Source organism: Aristolochia californica, unplaced genomic scaffold, assembly GCF_029961685.1.
Source record: "Aristolochia californica isolate CCGP_79_NKW_82.1479 unplaced genomic scaffold, dmAriCali1.0.hap1 SCAF_207, whole genome shotgun sequence".
Classification (NCBI taxonomy): domain Eukaryota; kingdom Viridiplantae; phylum Streptophyta; class Magnoliopsida; order Piperales; family Aristolochiaceae; genus Aristolochia; species Aristolochia californica.
In genome coordinates, this window is record NW_027181890.1 from 7,501 (window position 1) to 27,500 (window position 20,000).

The 20,000-nt window shown below is 38.0% G+C and overlaps 3 non-coding genes across 3 annotated transcripts; 1 reads left to right on the plus strand and 2 right to left on the minus strand.

The window, feature by feature from the left end:
- Window positions 1–6,776: 6,776 nt before the first annotated feature.
- On the minus strand, window positions 6,777–6,849 carry TRNAF-GAA (transfer RNA phenylalanine (anticodon GAA)). The gene has a single exon. It is a non-coding gene; the product is annotated as a tRNA-Phe (tRNA).
- A 1,983-nt stretch (window positions 6,850–8,832) lies between these two features.
- On the plus strand, window positions 8,833–8,905 carry TRNAT-UGU (transfer RNA threonine (anticodon UGU)). The gene has a single exon. It is a non-coding gene; the product is annotated as a tRNA-Thr (tRNA).
- Window positions 8,906–10,192: 1,287 nt separating this feature from the next.
- Window positions 10,193–10,279, minus strand: TRNAS-GGA (transfer RNA serine (anticodon GGA)). The gene has a single exon. It is a non-coding gene; the product is annotated as a tRNA-Ser (tRNA).
- Window positions 10,280–20,000: the final 9,721 nt, after the last annotated feature.

Below are 20,000 nucleotides of genomic sequence, written 5' to 3' on the forward strand. Positions count from 1 at the left end.
GCCTGTTGATAATTTAGGTCCTGTAGATACTCGTACAACATTTCCTATTCATAGATCCGCGCCTGCTTTTATCCAGTTAGATACCAAATTATCTATCTTTGAAACAGGGATTAAAGTGGTGGATCTTTTAGCTCCTTATCGCCGTGGAGGAAAAATTGGGCTATTCGGTGGAGCTGGAGTGGGTAAAACAGTACTCATCATGGAATTGATCAACAACATTGCCAAAGCTCATGGAGGTGTATCCGTATTTGGTGGAGTGGGCGAACGTACTCGTGAAGGAAATGATCTTTACATGGAAATGAAAGAATCCGGAGTTATTAATGAACAAAATCTTGCAGAATCAAAAGTCGCTCTAGTCTATGGTCAGATGAATGAACCGCCGGGAGCTCGTATGAGAGTTGGTTTGACTGCCCTAACCATGGCGGAATATTTCCGGGATGTTAATGAACAAGACGTACTTCTATTTATCGACAATATCTTTCGTTTCGTTCAAGCAGGATCAGAAGTATCCGCCCTATTAGGTAGAATGCCTTCCGCTGTGGGTTACCAACCCACTCTTAGTACAGAAATGGGTTCTTTGCAAGAAAGAATTACCTCTACCAAAGAAGGATCCATAACTTCCATTCAAGCAGTTTATGTACCTGCGGACGATTTGACCGACCCTGCCCCTGCTACAACATTTGCACATTTAGATGCTACTACCGTACTATCAAGAGGATTAGCTGCCAAGGGCATCTATCCAGCAGTGGATCCTTTAGATTCAACGTCAACGATGCTCCAACCTAGGATCGTAGGCGAAGAACATTATGAAACTGCGCAAAGAGTTAAGCAAACTTCACAACGTTACAAAGAACTTCAGGATATTATAGCTATCCTTGGGTTGGACGAATTATCTGAAGAGGATCGTTTAACCGTAGCAAGAGCACGAAAAATTGAGCGTTTCTTATCACAACCCTTCTTCGTAGCAGAAGTTTTTACCGGTTCTACAGGAAAATATGTTGGTCTCGCAGAAACAATTAGGGGGTTTCAACTGATCCTTTCCGGAGAATTAGATGGTCTTCCCGAGCAGGCCTTTTATTTGGTAGGTAACATCGATGAAGCTACCGCGAAGGCTATGAACTTAGATGTGGAGAGCAAATTGAAGAAATGACCCTAAAGCTTTGTGTACTGACTCCTAATCGAATTATTTGGGATTCAGAAGTGACAGAAATTATTTTATCTACTAATAGTGGCCAAATTGGTGTATTACCAAATCACGCCCCTATTGCCACAGCAGTAGATATAGGTATTTTGAGAATATGCCTTAACGATCAACGGGTAACGATGGCTCTGATGGGTGGTTTCGCTAGAATAGGCAATAATGAGATCACCATTTTAGTAAATGATGGTGAGAGGGGTAGTGACATTGATCCGCAAGAAGCTCAGCGAACTCTTGAAATAGCGGAAGCTAACTTGAGTAAAGCTGAAGGCAAGAGACAGGTAATTGAGGCGAATCTAGCTCTCAGACGAGCTAGGACACGCGTAGAGGCTGTCAATGCTATTTCGTTTTCGTAATCGTCGATGCATCAGAATAATCAAAAGAAGCTCCGTTTATACACCTTATTTGGATTCCACCAATTGGATACAATCAAGTGTAATCTGATGCAAGGAAAAAAATACAAACATAAAGTATGAATAGTGGGAGGATAATAGGGAAAGGGTAAAAGATTAATTAAAAAATAGGAAAGGGTGGGTAGAAAAACTTATTAGAGACCATTGACTCCGGTATCTAATAAGTTATACCTACTATTGGATTTGAACCAATGACTCCTGCCGTATGAAAGCAATACTCTAACCGCTGAGTTAAGTAGGTCATTTATCATCACAAAGAAAAAAAAAAGGAAGACCCCTCGCATGGGCATTATAGATGGAATACTACTTCTAAGCAATACCAATCTTTGTCAGTAAAGGGGTCAGAGAGCTATCATATGGGACCATAGAATATCCATCTTGACAAGATATTATCTAGATGTTAAGATATCTATGACAAGGGCTATAGCTCAGTTAGGTAGAGCACCTCGTTTACACGCGCGCCAATGCTTTTTCAGGGGAGTTCATCATGCAATCAACAGAATTGATCTTATTGATAAATCGGTGTCTTACTCCATGGATTCGAGGGAACAAGAGAACAATAGCCTGACAAATCTTTGGTTCGGTCCGATTCAGGTACCAATTTAAAATAGAACCCATCATTGATTTGATAATTGATAAGGTGAATACCTAGTCTATTCAATGCTAGGCATAATGGGTATAAGGACCTCAAAATAACATAACCTCTTTTCGCCCTATGAGCTTTAAGGTGTATGAAGTATCATATTTGACTCTTTGAGCGGAGCGATAGAGACTCAACCTAACTTAGGTTGATCTAGGCCGGAGGCAGACCTACGTCAAGGCAATCCTTCTTTGAAAACACTTTGGTATTGCTCCTGGATCAGAATACAAAAAATGAATCAGAGCACGTGGAACCATCTCGTTATCTTCCTGTCAAGAAAAAGTATGGTGGACTAGCCGATTCTTATATCAGTTAACGAAAGAGCCCAATGCAAAAAAAATGCATGTTGGGTCTTTGAAACAGTTCGAATCATTTAGATAATACTCAGTTTGATCTGTTTTACCGAGAAGGTCTACGGTTCGAGTCCGTATAGCCCTATATATTTTGACATCCGTGTCATTTTGACATTTTTGTGTAGCTCTCATTTTCTCACATTAGTGCTTGTGGCTGGCCCGCGCGGTGGGTTGGCAAAGCAAGTAGTCTTCTGTTTCTGCACAATACTTATTTTTTTTTTATTCCAACCTAATCTAATTCAATTGTTCATCATTCCAATTCTACTGGTCCTTCCTTCCGATACAGACTTTATGCAAGCAAGAAGATTGGGGGCCTGTTTGAACTTGCACGGGCTGGGGATCCTTCTGACTCATCGCTTTGTTGTTCCACAATAACTCCAATGCAGTGCATTGTTTCAGAGATAAAAAATGGACGCTAACCTATAACCTAAACGTATCAACGTTTGCACCCTCTTCTATTTCTATGAGTCTATTTTTGGATTTGGTCTGTCGAATCGTTCAACAACGCCTGATTCCATTAGAAGTATCTTATGCGGATCATTTATGATTCAGCCGATTCTACGACTGTGGTACACTCCATTGTGTAGGTTTACTTCAAAGGAAACAAACCTTTTTATTGTCACGAAACCTAACCCCTTGGGTAGTCTTATCAGATGTTATTAACAAGTATTTCAAATCATTTCAAATCGCGATTTTGAGTCCTAGAAATTGGTCCGAAATGGAATGACTTCTTCAAGACTTCTATTCTAAGTCTAATTAAATAACTCGATTCTTTATTCTCTCTAGGGGGACCATCGGGGGTAGGGAGTACAAGTCAAAAGTCTATAATTTGGTATAGGAATCCATGAGTTGTTATATATCTATTTATATGGAAATATGGAAGTTTATATGGAAATATGGAAGGATTTCTCACAATTTAACAGATTGAATCAAATCAATTAAGTATAAATTTGGGACAAAGGGAGAGAATCTAATTGGCCGATGCATTCTATTTCCGTATCTGTATCGAATCAATAGACAGAATGACGATCCTCTAACCAGACCCTAATGAAAAGAATACATCAACACAAACCAAGTGGAATATACCATAAATCCTAAGATAGAAATCCCTAGGCATTCTACTACATCTGACTATTTGTGTTGTGATATTATAAAAGAAAAAAAAAAAAGAGAGAAAAATTTACCCAAGCCAGGCTTATTATTTATTAGAATTTTTATTCTATTATTATTCAAATTATATTAGAAATTTGATATAATATATATTTATATTATATTAAATATTAATTCAATTTCATATTTTGAATTTTCTGTTAATTTAAATATTAATTAATATATTAATATAACATTGTTATGTTATATATTTATATTTAATATTTTTTTTTTATGATTTTATGAATAGAAATAATATTCATATTATTTTCATATTATTTCAAATAGTCTTTAATTACTTTTTTATTTTAAGAAAATCCGAAACAAAACAAAGTGAGAGAGTTTTTTTGTATAAAAACATAATATGTCTACATCCTGAATGGAATCGAAGTAAATGTAAGTGGGATTCCGTTGGATGAATCTTGAAACGAGACATGATTCATAGCAAACAAATGAAACTACGTGGTTCCACCCTAATTGGTGTTTCGACTAAATAGTTATGAATAAATTGACAATTAAAATTCGAATTGACTAATTCGGTATATTCCACATTAATAGGAGTGCATCTATGTTTCTGCTTCACGAATATGATATTTTTTGGGCATTTCTGATAATATCAAGTGTTATTCCTATTTTGGCATTTTTTATTTCCGGAGTTTTAGCCCCGATTAGTGAAGGACCGGAGAAGCTCTCCAGTTATGAATCGGGTATAGAACCAATGGGGGATGCTTGGTTACAATTCCGAATCCGCTATTACATGTTTGCTCTAGTTTTTGTTGTTTTTGATGTTGAAACGGTCTTTCTTTATCCATGGGCAATGAGTTTCGATGTATTGGGTCTATCCGTATTTATAGAAGCTTTCATTTTCGTGCTTATCCTAATTGTTGGTTCAGTTTATGCATGGCGAAAAGGAGCATTGGAATGGTCTTAACCCCTGAATCCTCAGACAATAAAAAAGAAGGAAAAGGTTACATTGAGACAGTTATGAATTCTATTGAATTTCCGTTACTTGACCGAACAGCCCAAAATTCAGTTATTTCAACTACACCGAATGACCTCTCGAATTGGTCAAGACTCTCCAGTTTATGGCCACTTCTCTACGGTACCAGTTGTTGCTTCATTGAGTTTGCTTCATTAATAGGATCTCGATTCGACTTTGATCGTTATGGGCTGGTACCAAGATCAAGTCCTAGGCAGGCGGACCTAATTTTAACAGCCGGCACGGTAACAATGAAAATGGCTCCTTCTTTAGTGAGATTATATGAGCAAATGCCTGAACCGAAATATGTCATTGCTATGGGAGCTTGTACCATTACAGGGGGGATGTTTAGTACCGATTCTTATAGTACCGTTCGGGGAGTCGATAAGCTAATTCCTGTGGATGTCTATTTGCCGGGCTGCCCACCCAAACCAGAGGCAATTATGGATGCTATAACGAAACTTCGTAAGAAAGTCTCTCGAGAAATCTATGAAGATAGAATTGGGTCTCAACAGGAAAATCGATATTTTACTACCAATCACAAGTTTCATGTTGAGCGAAGTACTCATACTGGAAATTATGATCAAGGATTACTCTACCAGTCCCCATCTACTTCAGAGATACCTTCTGAAGCATTTTTCAAATACAAAAGTTCAGTGTCTTCCCACGAATTATTGAATTAGGAAAGGCAGGATGCTTTTGTGTTGTCCAGGATAACAAGCAGTGGGTCAATCTTCATAAATTTCATCGGCAATTTGAAATACTCATACAAATGTGGGAGAGATCAAGAAGATGCAGGGTCGTTTATCCGCTTGGCTAGTCAAGCATGAGCTAGTTCATAGATCTTTGGGCTTCGATTACCAAGGAATAGAGACTTTACAAATAAAACCCGAGGATTGGTACTCCATTGCTGTCATTTCATATGTATATGGTTACAATTATCTACGTTCCCAGTGTGCCTATGATGTAGCACCAGGCGGATTGTTAGCTAGCGTGTATCATCTTACGAGAATACAGTATGGTGTGGATCAACCCGAAGAGGTATGCATAAAAGTATTTGCCCCAAGGACGAATCCTAGAATCCCGTCTGTTTTCTGGATTTGGAAAAGCGCAGACTTTCAAGAGCGGGAATCCTATGATATGTTGGGAATCGCTTATGAGAATCATCCACGCCTGAAACGTATCTTGATGCCCGAAAGTTGGCTAGGCTGGCCTTTACGTAAGGATTATATTACCCCCAATTTCTATGAAATACAAGATGCTCATTGAATGATAAGATGAATGATAAGAAACTAATCTTCACTTATACGACTCCAGATATTCAAGGAATCTTTTTACGTTCTGTTCTAGATGAAACGGAGTAACTGGCCTTTCATTCGTACTATGGATGGGCTGCTAAAGAAGCTTCATTTAGATTCTCAAATTTTGAAGAGTCCCATTTCAGATGAGCAGAGCCTGTAGGATGAATCAAAAGAGTTCTGCACCATGAACTTTGTACCGCGCGCATCGCTTAGATGGGGCCACGGAAAGCTGCATAGAAGGGAGTGAATAAATGGGAAAGTGAAGAAATAGAATATGAAATAAAATCGTAAATTCTGAAATAAAAAAAGAAAAATTCAGAAATTAAATAAAATAAAAAAGGATCGGATTTTTTGGACTGTCTCTGAAATGAACCCTGCCTTTTCCTATCCTTCAACTCCTCCAGACTAGTCTTTTAGGGTTTTCGACCAACTAACTTCGACTTCGGATATGTATGAAGTATTAACATTCTTTTTGTGCGGGAAGAGATACAGTATGAACAAACAAACAAAAAAGAGGAGGGAACGGAATCCAATTATTTTCTTTACTCATATCTTTACCCATCTACTCGTTTTTTACCCATCTACAAGACGGAGGCGTCTATCTATACATCTAGATGTAGATGGATAAATATGTATTATGCTCTGGACTATTAACGCATATAATATTAAATAATATTAATATGGGTTCTGACTCTATTGATTTATTTGTATGAGTATCTTATCTATTCGATACATTAACCACGTGCCAGGAACCAGATTTGAACTGGTGACACGAGGATTTTCAGTCCTCTGCTCTACCAGCTGAGCTATCCCGACCATTCTCGATGCATGATCCTACTAAAAGAAAAAGAAAGCTTGGGCCTATGTCAATGAAAGGGACTCAAAAAGCATTAACTTACCTAAATAAAGTCGGTAATTTGTTGGATCTTCAAAAAGGAGACTTTGTAAATGTAAGTGTAAGAGTAATGATATGAACTGTGAAAGGTTCCGTAATGGAGATTCTTTGCCCATCCATATATGGATGGGCATTTGTACGTATATCATATCTATCACAGTGAGAAGAGAGAAAGATTTCTGGCCGGATCCATTTGTGAAAGAGTAGAGTAAGTGAAAAACATATCTAATTTTGAACCACTGATAAAAAAAAAAGAGGATAAATGCTTAGGGAGTCAAATAGGCCTTTTATTGGGGATAGAGGGACTTGAACCCTCACGATTTCTAAAGTCGACGGATTTTCCTCTTACTATAAATTTCATTGTTGTCAGTATTGACATGTAGAATGGGACTCTATCTTTATTCTCGTCTCACTCGATTAATCAATCCTTAAAAAGATCTATCAGACATCCTTAAAAAGATCTATCAGACTCTGGTGTGATAGTCGATTTGATCACTGACTATTCGATTCTTCCTTCTGCTTCTGAAATTATTATTCTGAAATTTTTAGAAAAAAAAAATATGGATTCGGGTCGTGATTAATCTTTGATATTTCAGTACGTATACGTACATATCTAGGGTCATCCCACTCTGGAGTTTCGATAGAAGGATTCTTCTACCAATGTAGTAAAGTCAACCCCATTCGTTAGAACAGCTTCCGTTGAGTCTCTGCACCTATCCTTTTTTTTTTCTGAAAACAGGATTTGGCTCAGGATTGCCCATTTTTAATTCCAGGGTTTCTCTGAATTTGGAAGTTACCACTTAGTAGGTTTCCATACCAAGGCTCAATCCAATCAAGTCCGTAGCGTCTACCAATTTCGCCATATCCCCCTCCCTCTTCCTTATGAGAAAGAAATCACATTGTGACCCCCCCTTCTTTTCTTTCATTTATCTTGGAGCCGTTGAATTCATTAGATACAGGCCCTTATTCCTATATCAAAGAGGTGTGTCCCTATTATATTTCTTGACCAGCTTCTTTCATCCCTATCGGAGTGGCGGGCCCATATTTGATATGATCCAATCAGAAATGATTCTATCATTGATGTATCCGCAATTCAATATGGATGGATATATCCCACGTCACATATATATATATGTCTTTACACCCCTTATTTTTTTAGCGCTATTTGGAATACTGGAACGGTCGATATTCATTCTTTTTTTATCGTCTTATCCCCTCCCTTTCCGAATGAAACCAGAGGAATGTCTCATTATGCTCTGGACTGCAGCCTTATCTTTATCTTATCCTTTCCTTTATCTTATCCTTTCCTTAGGAAGGATCTCCTATACTATAGGAATTCCTATAGTGTAAATAAATAGAATTTCTAAATTTCTATAACTATATATAGAATATATAACTAAGCTAATTTTTATTTTTTAGTTTATTTTATTAAGATTAAGTAATTAATATTACTAATATTACATAATCATAATATAATCTAATTAATATTAATAATATAATATATTAATATTATATTATTATTTATTATTACATAACAACATTAATATTAATAATTACATTATTAATATTAATGTTGTCATAATTAATATTATATTCTATTTAATATTAATATTGTATTATTAATATAATATTGATATTGTATTTATATAATTGTATTTGTATTTATATAATTGTATTTATATATATATATTATATATAATAATAATAATTAATAATAATTATAATAATAATAAAAACAAACTACTCTTTATTTATTTATTATAATTATATTAATTATTAATAATAGATATTAATAATAGATAAATAAATAGATAAATAAAATAAAAAAATAAATAAATAGCTAATTACTAATAGCTAAGTCCCAGTAGTTTCCCGAAATCCTATGCACTATTTCTGTTATGTGAGCCCGCTTAGCTCAGGGGTTAGAGCATCGCATTTGTAATGCGATGGTCATCGGTTCGATTCCGATAGCCGGCTTTTCCATTTATTCGATTTTTTCCATGATTGATATTGATATTGATAATGTCTCCTTGAGATCAAGAGAAATTGAAAAGACTTTTCAATTTTCTCCAAATGTCGGGTCAACATAGTATGTTACGGGAACTCCCAACTATGAATAAAAAAGAATAAAAAATGGATTGAAGCTGTTAGATCTCTACAGAACAAGAAAGGGATACTTAACTTCCTATATATAACTATATAAAATAATCTGGTTATTGAGACAATTCATCTCATTCTTCTTTATAGTATTTCAGCGAGTTTAGCTTCGTTTATCGTTTAGTTCAGTCTTAATTTTTTTATTCTGTGAAATCCAATTTCAATAAAATAAGGAGTCTTTATGTCTCGTTACCGAGGGCCTCGTTTCAAAAAAATACGCCGTCTGGGGGCTTTACCGGGACTCACTAGTAAAAGACCTAGATCCGGAAGTGATCTTAGAAACCAACCGCGTTCCGGGAAAAGATCTCAATATCGTATTCGTCTAGAAGAAAAACAAAAATTGCGTTTTCATTATGGTCTGACAGAGCGGCAATTGCTTAGATATGTTCGTATCGCTGGGAAAGCCAAAGGGTCAACAGGTCAAGTTTTACTACAACTACTTGAAATGCGTTTGGATAACATCCTTTTTCGATTGGGTATGGCTTCGACCATTCCTGGAGCTAGACAACTAGTTAACCATAGACATATTTTAGTTAATGGTCGTATAGTAGATATCCCAAGTTATCGGTGTAAACCCCGAGATATTATTACTACGAGAGATGAACAAAGATCCAGAGCTCTGATTCAAAATTATGTGGATTCATCTCCCCGCGAGGAATTGCCAAAACATTTGACTCTTGACTCATTCCAATATAAAGGAATAGTAAATCAAATAATAGATAGTAAATGGATCGGCTTAAAAATCAATGAATTACTAGTCGTGGAATATTATTCCCGTCAGACTTAAACTTAATTAAAATAAAATAATTAAGCTTTGGACAATACAATTTTGTCTACCCTGTTTCACCAAACAAAGTAAATAGAACTAAGTTAAGGGATTTAATCCGGATTTTCCCCCATTTTCGTATCCTTTTCGTATCCCAAGTGGATCCGCGGTCAGATTCTCATTCCTTGTCCACCCTTTCCGATCCGATATTTTATCTACCACAGTAATTGGCAATAGAGAATCACTAGAAAGCAAAGGCCCTACTCTTGGAATAATGGTATCCATTGTTATTTGATACATTGTGGTTGGTAACGTTGGTAAATTAGGTGTAGGTCAAGGTACGGAAAGAGAGGGATTCGAACCCTCGGTAAGCAAAAGCCTACATAGCAGTTCCAGTGCTACGCCTTGAACCACTCGGCCACCTTTCCCACAGAATCTTAGGATTATTGCCCGGAAACCCGGTGAATAGCGAGTCATTCATATTATTTTATTGAATTTTTTATTGCAATACAATAAAGGTACGACCGATCTATTATAAATCGAAAACTTTTCGTCAAACAAAGATCTTCCTTCGAGGCTCGAGGGATAAAAACACATTTTTTTTTATTTAATATTAACTTAATATTAAAAAAACTATCTATTCATCTTTGTCAAGACGACGACCCTCTCCATCTTATTCGGATATTTATACCGTATACCGGATTAAACAACCAATGAATTGGGACGAATCCACAAACTCTATACTATACTATAGTATTTTATACTATGGTTATATTTAGAGGTCCATAGGAATTAAAAAATTCCTTTCTAGTTTCAGATTTATCAACAACAACTCTTCTCATGAGCTATCCCATGGATCTATTATTCCCATGGATCTATTATAAATAAATTCATGGGTCGCCCTATGATTTTAATATTTCCATTGTATTGTTTTGTTTGTGGATACGCGCTATTCGCCCAAAATGGATGGGTTGGTTATTCTATTTTCATCATGGAATGCTTATTTGATTCTTTTGACTCTTTGGGTAATAATAAAAAAAAAAAAAACTCCTCGAGTTAGATCAGAATTTGTAGGAAAATTTCTTGGATTCCTTAACTTCGATAAAATAAAGAGTAAGAGTTCTGTTCATTGGTATACCACATTGGACTGAAATCCAATCTGATTCCAATATTTCCTATCTATCCCTGTCTTAAAAGGGGCAATTTTGAGGGTCTTTTTTTTTTTACAATTACTCTGTTTTTATGTGATTTCGTACTGTACAATTCCTTTGTTTATGGGAGCATTTTCCCTCGAGGGAGAGGATAATGAGAAGAATTATGGAATGGGTTGTAAACTATGCCTAGATCTCGGATAAGTGGAAATTTTCTTGATAAGACCTCCTCAATTGTAGCCAATATCTTATTACGAATAATTCCGATAACTTCAGGAGAAAAAGAGGCATTTACCTATTACAGAGATGGTGTGATTTGATTCGTTTTTTTTTTATTTATTTATTAATATTAAAATTTATATATATTCTAATTATATAATATAATTCTATTTATTTATATTTACTTATTATATTATATTATTATATATTGGATTTGACCTCTTTCAGTCTTATGAGAAGGGGACATGGTTCAGGACACAAAAAAAAAATTCTTTAAATAAACTTCCGCTTGGTGAAGGTGAAGTTTGGGGTAGTAGAGATCGAACAATTCCTTCTGTCGTGTATCCCCGATTGATGCAACCTCAGATGCTTCAATTATCGATTTTAGCATTGAGCGAAAGGTTACACCTATAGGTTCTGTATTGCAGGTTAATCCTACTCCACCAGTACCAATAGGCGGCGCATAGGGGAAGAAGCACTACACCTAGGAATCAACAACACGAAAACTTTGTTATATATTATACCCCTTTTCCTTATTGGGATCGGGACTAACAAGAATGGTTGGGACAACAAACATCCATCTCGTTTGTGCTTTGGATACCCGTATAACCATCGAAGATCGTTGAAGTGACTAATTCCTGCAAATCAAATAGAGGGCGTTGAGGACAAAGAAATTGTTGGAGTGAGCATTTCTATCTAGCATCAACACGTTTGGTGTTAAGAAAAAGACCTCCTACAGGAAGGCTGGCTAGAGATTTCTTGTAAAAACACTAGCCCCCATCAGTTCATAATGAAAATATTTCAATCTTTTTTGATTCCGATTCCATGGGTTATTCCCTTTATTACTATGCACAGAAGAGAAGGGAGGAGCCGTATGAGATGAAAGTCTCACGTACGGTTCTGAAACGGAGATTCTTTGAATAGAATGAACGACCGTAACGGATGTCAGCTCAATCCGAAGGAAATTATGCGGAAGCTTTACAAAATTATTATGAAGCTACGCGACTAGAAATTGATCCCTACGATCGAAGTTATATACTCTATAACATAGGCCTTATCCACACAAGCAACGGGGAACATACGAAGGCTTTGGAATATTATTTCCGGGCGCTAGAGCGAAACCCATTCTTACCACAAGCTTTTAATAATATGGCCGTGATCTGTCATTACGTGCGACTATCTCCACTATAGAAAGAAGGAAAGAAAGATCAAATACGCTAGTCAATACTAGAAAAAAAAAATAGGCTTTCTACATATGCATCGTCCAAAGCAACGATTTTTATCAGCTGTAGCAAAGAAAGACTTCATAGAGGCCAAAATATGAAGAAATAGGTATGGCCTATATACTAGATTCCATGGATAAAGGATCTAATTTAATTGATAGGGTAAGCGCCGTAAAGATCAATTAGAGAGGTTTTGGGGCCGATACAATAAGAACTGCTTACAGAACATATCATATCTTATGATATGAGATAAAAGTGAGGAATCAACTTATGTAATAGAGTCGATCTACTAAGGTATTGAGCAGCGGTGTAGCATCAGATCCCAAAGATAGTAAGTCCTTTCTTTCTTATGGAGGAAAGTCTTTTTCAAAGATTCTATATCAATATCAATTCCTATATGAAACCGAGATAGTTACCTTTCAGAAGATTCTAATGATAGAGGGGGTACGGTACCTATGCTTTATTTTTCTGAAGGTGGGAGAAAAGATAAAACGCATTTTTGATCAAAAAAAGAGTTTGAAACTCATGTAATTAACCTCTTCTGGTTAACCCGGGATAGATTTACGAGAAATCTCATTCAATTATAGATATGGTAGATTAAGATGGGACACCAAAAGACTTGACGGCGGAGCCGTATGAGGTAGGAAACTCTCAAGTACGGTTCTAAGGGAAGGAAATGACCCACCTATTCCGACCGGGGAGAACAGGCCATTCGACAGGGGGATTCTGAAATTGCGGAGGCTTGGTCTGATCAAGCTGCTGAATATTGGAAACAAGCAATATCGCTTACTCCAGGTAATTATATTGAAGCCCATAATTGGTTGAAGATCACAGGGCGGTTCGAATAAGAACACTCTTTTTTTTTTTAATTCAATTATCATGTTATGTTGGATCCATTAATCAAATAAAATGGATCGTTCCTCTGGGAAGAGCCAATCAAGGAATTTCATTATATCCCTTCTAAGATCGTTCTATTTCGTCTGGTACTTCCGAAGTATAAACCATATAGATACTGTACAGAATACATTCCATTCCTTTTTTCTATGCTAATAAAGCTATATCCTCGACTGACTAAATAGGGATATCGGGATGTCTCTTTTTTCTTTTTAATGACTAATGAATGATTCTTTGATTTGTAATAGAGTAATAAATACGTTCCATGTGAGATATATGTAAGATCTAAACTGAAGTGGATTCATCTAGGCATTTATACATTGAAATATGAATACATTGGATTGCACCAAAAATGGTTTTTGCGCCATGCCATGTGAGGAAGGGGCTTTATTATTAGATAAAGGTCCGTTGGGCGCCCCCCAGATATGTCATAATAGATCCGAACACTTGCCCCGGATTGACTTCCATATCATAATTGCTCTAGTAAATAACTAAAGAAAATAAATAGATGGGAGATAGGAAAGAAAGGAACTAATCACTAATCATAAATACCCATCTCTCAGAGGTTCACTAATTACTGACAGTTGGCGGGTCTCTTTGTATGTGTTGTCCGGAAAGAGGAGGACTCAATGATTATTCGTTCGCCGGAACCAGAAGTGAAGATTATGGTAGACAGGGATCCCGTAAAAACTTCTTTCGAGGAATGGGCCAAACCCGGTCATTTCTCAAGAACAATAGCTAAGGGCCCTGATACTACCACTTGGATCTGGAATCTACATGCTGATGCTCACGATTTCGATAGCCATACGAGTGATTTGGAGGAGATCTCTCGAAAAGTCTTTAGTGCTCATTTCGGTCAACTCTCCATCATCTTTCTTTGGCTGAGTGGCATGTATTTCCACGGTGCTCGTTTTTCCAATTATGAAGCATGGCTAAGCGATCCTACTCACATTGGACCCAGCGCCCAGGTGGTTTGGCCAATAGTGGGTCAAGAAATATTGAATGGTGATGTGGGCGGGGGTTTCCGAGGAATACAAATAACCTCTGGATTTTTTCAGATTTGGAGAGCGTCTGGAATAACTAGCGAATTACAACTCTATTGTACCGCAATTGGTGCATTGGTATTTGCAGCGTTAATGCTTTTTGCCGGTTGGTTCCATTATCACAAAGCTGCTCCTAAATTGGCTTGGTTCCAAGATGTAGAATCCATGTTAAATCACCACTTAGCGGGGTTACTAGGACTGGGGTCTCTTTCTTGGGCGGGACACCAAGTACATGTATCTTTGCCGATTAACCAATTTCTAGATGCCGGGGTAGATCCTAAGGAGATACCGCTTCCTCATGAATTTATCTTGAATCGGGATCTTTTGGCTCAACTTTATCCAAGTTTTGCTGAGGGAGCAACCCCATTTTTCACCTTGAATTGGTCAAAATACGCGGAATTTCTTACTTTTCGGGGAGGATTAGACCCAGTAACAGGGGGTCTATGGCTGACCGATATTGCACACCATCATTTAGCTATTGCAATTCTTTTCCTGATAGCTGGTCACATGTATAGGACTAACTGGGGCATTGGTCACGGTCTGAAAGATATTTTAGAGGCTCATAAAGGTCCATTTACAGGTCAGGGTCATAAAGGTCTCTATGAGATCCTAACAACGTCATGGCATGCTCAATTATCTCTTAACTTAGCTATGTTAGGCTCTTCAACCATTGTTGTAGCTCACCATATGTATTCCATGCCCCCCTATCCATACTTAGCTACTGACTATGGTACACAACTTTCGTTGTTCACACATCACATGTGGATTGGTGGGTTTCTCATAGTTGGTGCTGCTGCACACGCAGCCATTTTTATGGTAAGAGACTATGATCCAACTACTCGATACAACGATCTATTAGATCGTGTACTTAGGCACCGCGCCGCAATCATATCACATCTCAACTGGGCATGTATATTTCTAGGCTTTCACAGTTTTGGTTTGTATATTCATAATGATACCATGAGTGCTTTAGGGCGTCCCCAAGATATGTTTTCAGATACCGCTATACAATTACAACCCATCTTTGCTCAATGGGTACAAAACACCCATGCTTTAGCACCTAGTGCAACAGCTCCTGGTGCAACAACAAGCACCAGCTTGACTTGGGGGGGTAGTGATTTAGTGGCTGTAGGGGGCAAAGTCGCTTTGTTACCTATTCCATTAGGAACCGCAGATTTTTTGGTACATCACATTCATGCATTTACGATCCATGTGACTGTATTGATATTACTGAAAGGTGTTCTATTTGCTCGTAGCTCACGATTGATACCTGATAAAGCAAATCTTGGGTTTCGTTTCCCTTGTGACGGCCCCGGAAGAGGGGGAACATGCCAAGTATCCGCCTGGGATCATGTCTTCTTAGGCCTATTCTGGATGTACAATTCCATTTCGGTAGTGATATTCCACTTCAGTTGGAAAATGCAGTCAGATGTTTGGGGCAGTATAAGTGATCAAGGGGTGGTAACTCATATCACGGGGGGGAACTTTGCGCAAAGTTCCACTACTATTAATGGGTGGCTCCGGGATTTCTTATGGGCACAAGCATCTCAGGTAATTCAGTCTTATGGTTCCTCATTATCCGCATACGGCCTTTTTTTCCTAGGCGCTCATTTTGTCTGGGCGTTTAGTTTAATGTTTCTATTCAGCGGCCGTGGTTATTGGCAAGAACTCATTGAATCCATCGTTTGGGCTCATAACAAATTAAAAGTTGCTCCTGCTATTCAGCCTAGAGCCTTGAGCATTGTACAAGGACGCGCTGTAGGAGTAACCCATTACCTTCTGGGCGGAATTGCCACAACATGGGCATTCTTCTTAGCAAGAATTATTGCACTAGGATAATGGCTAGGAGGATTTGAAAGGCATTATGGCATTAAGATTTCCAAGGTTTAGCCAAGGCTTAGCTCAGGACCCCACTACTCGTCGTATTTGGTTTGGTATTGCTACCGCACATGATTTCGAGAGTCATGATGATATTACTGAGGGACGTCTTTATCAGAACATTTTTGCTTCTCACTTCGGGCAGTTAGCAATAATCTTTCTGTGGACTTCCGGAAATCTGTTTCATGTAGCTTGGCAAGGAAATTTTGAGTCATGGGTACAGGACCCTTTACATGTAAGACCAATTGCTCATGCAATTTGGGATCCTCATTTTGGTCAACCGGCGGTAGAAGCTTTTACTCGAGGGGGTGCTCTCGGCCCAGTGAATATCGCTTATTCCGGTGTTTATCAGTGGTGGTATACAATCGGCTTACGTACCAATGAGGATCTTTATACTGGAGCTCTTTTTCTATTATTTCTTTCTGCCATATCCTTAATAGCGGGTTGGTTACATCTACAGCCCAAGTGGAAACCAAGCGTTTCGTGGTTTAAAAATGCCGAATCTCGTCTCAATCATCATTTGTCAGGACTATTCGGAGTAAGTTCCTTGGCTTGGACAGGGCATTTAGTTCATGTCGCTATTCCCGGATCAAGGGGGCAGTACGTCAGATGGAATAATTTCTTAGATGTATTACCGTATCCCCAGGGGTTGGGCCCCCTTTTTACAGGTCAGTGGAATCTTTATGCCCAGAACCCCGATTCCAGTAGTCATTTATTCGGCACCTACGAAGGGGCGGGAACTGCCATTCTAACCCTTCTCGGGGGATTCCATCCACAAACACAAAGTTTATGGCTGACCGACATTGCCCATCATCATTTAGCTATTGCATTTATTTTTCTCGTTGCTGGCCATATGTATAGAACTAACTTCGGTATTGGGCATAGTATGAAAGATCTTTTAGAAGCACATATTCCTCCGGGAGGTCGATTGGGGCGTGGACATAAGGGTCTTTATGACACAATCAATAATTCGCTTCATTTTCAATTGGGTCTTGCCCTAGCCTCTTTAGGGGTTATTACCTCCTTGGTAGCTCAACACATGTACTCTTTACCCGCTTACGCATTTATAGCACAAGACTTTACTACTCAAGCTGCGTTATATACTCATCACCAATACATCGCAGGGTTCATCATGACAGGAGCCTTTGCTCATGGAGCTATATTCTTCATTCGAGATTACAATCCAGAACAGAATGAGGATAATGTATTGGCAAGAATGTTAGACCATAAAGAAGCTATCATATCTCATTTAAGTTGGGCCAGCCTGTTTCTGGGGTTTCATACTTTAGGACTCTATGTTCATAACGACGTCATGCTCGCTTTTGGTACTCCGGAGAAACAAATCTTGATTGAGCCTATATTTGCCCAATGGATACAATCTGCTCACGGTAAGACTTCATATGGGTTCGACGTACTCTTATCTTCAACGAATGGCCCAGCATTTAATGCTGGTCGAAGCATATGGTTACCTGGCTGGTTGAATGCCGTTAATGAGAATAGTAATTCACTATTCTTAACAATAGGTCCTGGAGACTTCTTGGTTCATCATGCGATTGCTCTAGGTTTGCATACAACTACATTGATTTTAGTAAAAGGTGCTTTAGACGCGCGCGGTTCCAAGTTAATGCCAGATAAAAAGGATTTCGGTTATAGTTTTCCTTGCGACGGCCCGGGACGAGGTGGTACTTGTGATATTTCGGCTTGGGACGCATTTTATTTGGCAGTTTTCTGGATGTTAAATACCATAGGATGGGTTACTTTTTATTGGCATTGGAAGCACATCACATTATGGCAAGGTAACGTTTCCCAATTTAACGAATCCTCCACTTATTTGATGGGATGGTTAAGAGATTATCTATGGTTAAACTCTTCACAACTTATCAATGGATATAACCCTTTTGGTACGAATAGTTTATCGGTCTGGGCATGGATGTTCCTATTTGGACATCTTGTTTGGGCGACTGGATTTATGTTCTTAATTTCCTGGCGTGGATATTGGCAGGAATTGATTGAAACTTTAGCATGGGCTCATGAACGCACACCTTTGGCTAATTTGATTCGATGGAGGGATAAACCAGTGGCTCTTTCCATTGTGCAAGCAAGATTGGTTGGATTAGCCCACTTTTCTGTAGGTTATATATTCACTTACGCAGCCTTCTTGATTGCCTCTACATCAGGCAAATTTGGTTAATTCATTTTTCTTGTAATGTGCTCCATCGGGAACAATCTCATTTGATTCGGTGGAGAAGGGGGACTACCACTACCCTCTTATATTTCTACATCTAGGATCCGACCCGTATCATTGATAATAAAATAGGAACTGAACAATTATGGCAAGGAAAAGTTTGATTCAAAGGGAGAATAAAAGGCGGAAATTAAAAGAGAAATATCATTTGATTCGCCGATCCCTAAAAAAAGAAATAAGCAAAGTTTCGTCGTTGAGTGACAAATGGCAAATTCATGGAAAATTGCAATCCCCGCCACGTAATAGTGCACCTATACGTCTTCATCGACGTTGCTTTTCGACCGGAAGGCCCAGAGGTAACTATCGGGACTTTGGGCTATCCGGGCACATACTTCGCGAAAGGGTTCATGCATGTTTGTTGCCGGGGGCAACGAGATCAAGTTGGTAAGGGTAAAAATACCCCTTCTTCATATTTCTATGGGTCTCTATGATCTATGATCATAGAGGGGCCCCTTTACCATTCTGTAGAAATGGGCTATTCTATTTATTATGGTAGAGGGGCAATCCTTCTTGGTCCATTAGTTCCCGGGTCTTTCGTGCGGGGTAGAGCAGTTTGGTAGCTCGCAAGGCTCATAACCTTGAAGTCACGGGTTCAAATCCTGTCTCCGCTACATTTTTAGACGTTAGGTGTAACTCCGTTAATTGTTTTGGGATAGTAGGAAAGAAGAGGGAAGTTAGAACCACTACACTATCGTGGTCAACTATACCGAATCATTTATCATATTATATTAGATTATTTTACCATGGGCGGATAGCGGGAATCGAACCCGCATCTTCTCCTTGGCAAAGAGAAATTTTACCATTCGACCATATCCGCATTTCTTCGTTCTGATATGAACATCATCATGTTCACACATATATGATATATCATATATATATATATATATATATATATGTGTGTCTGGATCATATTTGTACAGGGCTATATAATATATTATATTAGATTCCAATTATTTTATTTTAACATTAGATTATTCATTTTTCATTCAAGAAGTGACCCCTCTCCCTCCAACTTTTTCTTTCTTTTTTTTTTTGAGGGGGGGGGGGCTCATATTGAATTTTAATGTGTCTCACAGTCCGAATTCCTTCGGGGGAGGGGTCACTTTTTTATTCTTGTACGAGGAGGTTCAAGATATTAGAGAATTAAGGATAGCTACTAGAAAGACCAATCCAATCCATAATGATGTACCTGAAAATACAACATTTTTGTTACTTGACCAACCATCAGGAGAAGCAAATACAACGGGTACACTAATCACTAAAATTGATGAAGTAGCAATTAATGCAAAAACAGCCAATTGGAAAGCAATAGTCATGCTTGTAATCCTCCAAGCTACCAACAAATGAACTTGAACTATACCATTTGATCCCCCTCTCAGTCCAAATTGTACTAAAATCCATCATGCGGGGATTTGCCCATGAATACATTGACCTTTTCGAACTTATTCCGACTTTAATCTTTAATTTAGTATTCTTTTTTATTTTTTTTATTTGTT